Below are 6,267 nucleotides of genomic sequence, written 5' to 3' on the forward strand. Positions count from 1 at the left end.
GGTCAGACCACCACTTAGGATGACTCCTTTGATAGCTCTTTTTAGCTGTTCTGTGTTGGAGCAGTTGGTTAGTAACTAACTACAGATCTTTGTCAGATTATGCTTGGCCTATCCCTCATGGACTTCATGCCTTGATTTTGTCAGGGAGTAGGGTGAGAGTTGTGGTTGTGCTTTGTTGTGTATTTTATTTGTAGCAGCTTGATGCTCTTTACGGTTTCTATTTGTGCAGACCTATTCGTGGATTCGATAGGTTGAGTTACCCTATCTCGTGGTGACCGATGAGAGTTGATTTTAAAGTCAAATTTCAAGTGCAAAGGTGACATGAGACCTACAAAAGAGACGGTTTTGGCAAAAGTGGAATGATCACGCATCAAGAAGCTGGTGTTTTTCTAGATGCATTTCGATGCTAAGAATCCAACACAAGTAACTGTTCATCAATTAGAGTCCGTTTGACCCCCATTTGATGGCTGCAAGATTTGGCATTATGAAGCAACACAACTATTACTAGATCTAGAAGCCAAAAAGCATGCGATAGAGGCCATAGAGATAGATTTTGATGCCAGAAGGCTGCCCATCCAATCAGATTGCAATTCTGAGGCCATTTGCCCCTTCGTCCAAGTTGAAACCACTTGGGGTCAAGTGTGAACTCGCAAAATGTGAACTAGAAAATTTAGAAGTTAAAGTTTAATTATGATTAAGAAGGCCAAAGCCCACAAAAATCGCATGAGAGGGAGGGGGGCGTGTTTTTTTGGTGCCCCTTCTTCCCCATTAAGAAATTCATTTTTGTGCATATTGTTGCCATCTTCTTTCTCCTTCGAGCCATGAGATACTAATTTTCTTTGCTCTCCAATAATTCAAATCACACGAGAAATGATGCAATGAATGGAAAGATCCAATTTCAGTATTCTCTCTCTCCTGTTTCTCTCTCCTCTTTGTTCCTTGTTCATATGGCAACGTATGAGAGAGAGAGAGAGGAAGGGATGATTTGATGAATCGAGGATGGAAGATGGTTTGGATACATAATGGCACATAGATTGGGTGATTTGGATGTGTCAGCGGTTAGAAAATAGTGGGCTCCACTTTCTCAAAATATGAGGTGTACGTATGCGGATTTTAGAGTAAGCGACTTTTATTTATTTTTTATAATGAATCTTTTGTGCATACGATGGAAAGATGATTCGAAATGATTGAGATATGTTTGTTGACATCTATAATTTAAAAAATTCATTCATTTTTTGTTACGCATATTTAAAATAATAAAATCACAAAACTCGAAACATAGGGTTTAATGAAAAATGGTTTTTTTAAAAAGTTTTGGAGATTGAATTATGTTCATATGGCATGAAAATGAGTATGCTAATGGATTATATTCACACAAGTCATACAAATCATAAAACTTTAAAAAATCAATAATTTATGGTGAAATAAATGGAAAATTTGATAAAAAATAGTCAAATAAAGAAGAAAATTAAGGAAAAATGAGTTTTTACACTTTATAAGTTACAAAAATTTCGGAGAATGTTTGTGATTGTATAATGAAAGTAAAGCATGAGGATTGACCTCAATTTACCTCCATTTTGTATATTAAAGTTCATGTTTAGAGCTTGTTTCTATGGAAAATTATCACAAAATCTCTCTATATTTGTGCAAGCAAGTAAAATGTAAATGGTAGGGGATGTGGGGATGAAATGGGAAGAAATTTGATTATTTTACTGATTTCTTTGTATATCTTAGCATATAGCCATGGTTTATATAAGTTTGAGGGATTTAGTAGCACGGGTTGGCCCAATGATGTTCCCTAGTAATGCAACATGCCACTAGTAGAAAGAAATCATGAAAAGATTGTTTGTGCACTTCATGTTGACTGGTTTTTAGTTATGTTTTTTTAGCAGTGAGTGTCATACACTTTGCACATGCAATCTAAACATGGTATCAAAAGATAAATTCCTGAATGCATTGTAATTGTATATCTAGGTGACGACCAACGTTGAGAGTGTAAGATTCTCTTTTAATGTAGGATAGTGCGATCTCTTGGCAAACAGATTAAGTGAGAAATATATACAATCTTCTGAATTTTTATGATTATATTATGAGAGGACTTTATTATGTTTGTATTTGATATTGGAGACATCACATCCTGGGACCAACCTTGGGGCCAACTGTAGGAGCCACATCACTCTGTTGGGGGAAGCTCTTTGTATATGTGAATTGAGGTGTTGATCACCTGTATGTTTGGATACTCCCTCTATTAGAGTTGGGATACGAAAAATCATTGGACCAAAAATCAAGACAAATGTGTAATTTATTTAGAGTAGTATACAACCTCTAGACACTCGTCTGGCTATGAGGCCATTAGGATGGTTTGGTGAGCACATAGAAGGCTCGATTAGAGCCCTAGAGCTAATGTTAGGCCCATTTTAGGTTCTGATAGACTCATTCTTTGGAGCTAGCATTTTAAGGCCATCATGGATAATTATATAAAGTGCTACATAGAGTGGTTTTATCAATGGAGTAGTTTGCGATTCTGGAGGAAGCTGACCAAGGAATTTCCAATGGCCATTTTACTGCTGATGTAACCATCATAAAAATCTAGCAGGCTAGATTGTAGTGGCCAACTATGCATGGCCATGCATGTAAGTGGGTTTAGTAATGCGATTCTTGCAAAGGTTGGATCAACCTAGTTCCAAAGACCTCTTGCCTCATCAATTAATCTTACCCTTGGAGCCCTTTCCACTACAAGATATAGGCCTTATACCGACGTTAAAAGTGACAAAAATGTAAATAATAAAATTTCCCCCCATCGTCCCAAAAAGCATCGTTATTGGTGATCCCATAGAATAGTCGGTATTAGAGTCGTTATTGGCATCGGTATCAGAGTCGCATTTACAACGCAAATACCGACGCCAATAACGACGTTAATAACAACGCGTGCAAGTAAATTTGCAATGCTAATAGCGACGGTAATAGGGAATTTTTTTTTTCATAACACTGATACATGAAATAAATACATGATTGCATAATAAAAGCAACTGGTACAATCACGACAATATATCACTACTACATAGAAAATGTCTACACAGATCAGGCGACCAAAAAAGAAAGGTGTGTGAGCTCCAGGGATCCAAGGGCGAGCTACATATCCTCGCCATCTGAAAGCTCGTCCTGTCACAAAGGAGCATCGAACGGACTCTACAAAAAAATTGCCAGCTTGCATTGAGAGCAAGGACATGGGGCATGCTGATTAAGATATGCCTCGCGATCTTGAACAATAGGATCTTCATCGTTTTCCATTTTGTCTACGTTACGACAAACAATTTGTTTTTGTTATCATTCTTTTTTTCTTTCTTAAATTGTTCTCCTCTCCTTCCATCTCTCTTTTTTTTTTTCCTTCTGAAATTGTTCTCCTCTCCTTCCATCTCTCTCTTTTTTTTTCTTTCTGAAATTGTTCTCCTCTCCTTCTATCTCTCTCTCTTTTTCTATGTTACGACTACGACGACACGACGACTACGACTACGACCACGACCACGACTACAACTATGATGACCATAACCACGACCATGACTGTGACCACGACGACCACGATGACCATGACTACGACCACGACCACGACCACGATTACGACTACGACTACAACCATGACTACAACCATGACCACGACCACGACCATGACTACGACTACGACTACTTATATAGAGATGAAGAGAGAGACAATAGTTAGGGAGAGAGTAAAGTTAGAGAAGAAGAGGAGAGAAGTGAGAGAGGTAGAAATAGAAAGAGAGATAGAGAGAGAAAAGAGATAGGGAGAGATAGAAGGATTTAGGGAGAGTATAGGAAGAAAGAAAGAGGGAAGATTGAGGGAGAGAGAAGGGTTGAGAGAAGAGAGAGGAGAAAGAGAGAGATCCGACTAGAGCATTTGACACCCATATTCAACACATCGTGGAAAACACAAGCACAAATTGACATTGAATTATGGCAAGAAAATCCACCACAAAACAACAGTTATAATACTCGAGGTAGGATTTCAAAGTCTTATTGATTTCAATCGGTCATGGATGCCATACTATGGGTAGGTTGCACTCACTAAGAATAGAATTGGCGATTCACCTCATCTTCTCTCCATCATCAATTGAATTCTCCTTTACCATTTACAACTCACCCACCTTCTCTCCACACTATTGCACACTACAATCTCTATGAGGGCATGAGATTGGGATCTCCACAAATACCAAAGCATGATCTCTAGCTTGATGGTTGCATATATACTACTACTACTCATGGAATAAACCTTAAAATAGTTATTATGCTCAAATATATGCTTGTTAGAGTAAAAATTTGTTCCTAAGACTATTCTAAGGAATAAAGAGGGTTAATGATAAAAGAGTGTCCTTTCTTGCAAGTGATTTTATATTATATTTTTAAATTAAAATTGAGAGTTGAAGATGAGTTTCCTAAGAGATCTTGTGGTGATGTTGTTTTAGTTTTGCGAAGCATATAAAAGATGCTGTTTTAGTTTTTTGTATTTGTCTTTTTAAAAAGAGATTGATTTTTATGGAATATCCAAAGTTATTGTTGGATTTATGTTATGAAAAATGAATTTTTTTCTAATAGATAGGCTGATTGCCTTTGTTGTATACTTGCGTGGTGGAGGCTAGGACAAGCCCCATGTATGAGAGGTCTCTTTGTAGGATAAACATTATGCTAGGAGGCGCAAGTGTGCTAAGGTTCTCTAGCTATATATCCCTTAGGTTTGTTGAGGATCAGCCTAACCCCTATGAGCCTAGGATGAGCTTATTGTAAGGTCTTATTTCCTTTTCTCTCTCTCTCCCTCTCTCATTTCCTCTCCCTCCCTCACCCTCACCCTCTCTTTCTCTCTTTCCCTATTAGGTTTAATGATTTTTCTATCTTTTTCTCTCTCCTCTCCCTGTCTCATTTTTTTTTCTCTCTCCTCTCCCTCTCTCATTTCATTTTCTCTCTTTCTCTCTCTCTCTCATTTCCTCTCCCTCCCTCACCCTCACCCTCTCTTTCTTTCTTTCCCTATTAGGTTTAATGATTTTTCTCTCTTTTTCTCCCTCCCTCACCCTCATCCTCTCTTTCTCTCTTTCCCTATTAGGTTTAATGATTTTTCTCTCTTTTTATCTCTCCTCTCTCTCTCATTTCTTTTTCTCTCTTCCTTTCCCTCTCTCATTTCCTCTCGCTCCCTCACCCTCACCCTCTCTTTCTCTCTTTCCCTCACCCTCACCCTCTCTTTCTCTCTTTCCCTATTAGGTTTAATGATTTTTCTCTCTTTTTCTCTCTCCTCTCTCTCTCTCTCATTTCCTTTTCTCTCTTCCTCTCCCTCTCTCATTTCCTCTCCCTCCCTCACCCTCACCCTCTCTTTCTCTTTTTCCCTATTATGTTTGACATCTTTTCTCTCTTTTTCTCTCTCCTTTCATTCTCTTATTTTTCTCTCTCTCCTCTCCCTCTCCCTCCCCCTCTCTTTCTCTCTCCCTTCCTCTCCCTCTCCCTCCCTCTTCCTCTCCCTCTCCCTCTCCCTCTCCCTCTCTCTCATTTTCCTATTATGTTTAATGTCTCCCTCCCTCTTTTTTTCCCATTTCCTCCCCTCTCCCTCTCCCTCTCCCTCTCTCATTTCCCTATTATGTTTAATGTCTCCCTCTCCCTCTCCCTCTCCCTCTCTCATTTCCTCTCCCTCTCCCTCTCCCTCTCCCTCTCCCTCTCCCTCTCCCTCTCCCTCTCCCTCCCCCTCTCTTTCTCTCTCCCTCTCTCTCATTTTCCTATTACGTTTAATGTCTCCCTCCCTCTTCTTTTCCCATTTCCTCCCCCTCCCGCTCTCCCTCTCTTTCTCTCTCTCTCCCTCCCTCTCCCTCTCTCATTTCCTCCCTTTCCCTCTTCCTCTCTCTCATTTTCCTATTATGTTTAATGTCTCCCTCCCTCTCCCTCTCCCTCTCTCATTTCCCTATTATGTTTAATGTCTCCCTCTCCCTCTCCCTCCCTCTTCCTTTCCCATTTCCTCCCCCTCCCCCTCCCCCTCTATTTCTCTCTCTCTCTCTCTCTCTCTCTCTCTCTCTCTCTCTCTCTCTCTCTCTCTCCCTCTCCCTCTCTCATTTCCTCCCCCTCCCTCTCCCATTTCCTCCCTCTCCCTCTCCCTCTTTTTCTCTCTCATTTCCTCTCTCTCTCTCAATATACAAAAATTATACAAAAAACAAGTAAAAGAGAGAGAGTGTGCACTCGCCGTAAAGACTTGAAGAAGGGTTTGACGGCTCCTCTTCG

Source organism: Lygodium microphyllum, chromosome 29 (assembly GCF_053477565.2).
Source record: "Lygodium microphyllum isolate KBCC chromosome 29, Lygodium_microphyllum_v1.1.10, whole genome shotgun sequence".
NCBI classification, from domain to species: domain Eukaryota; kingdom Viridiplantae; phylum Streptophyta; class Polypodiopsida; order Schizaeales; family Lygodiaceae; genus Lygodium; species Lygodium microphyllum.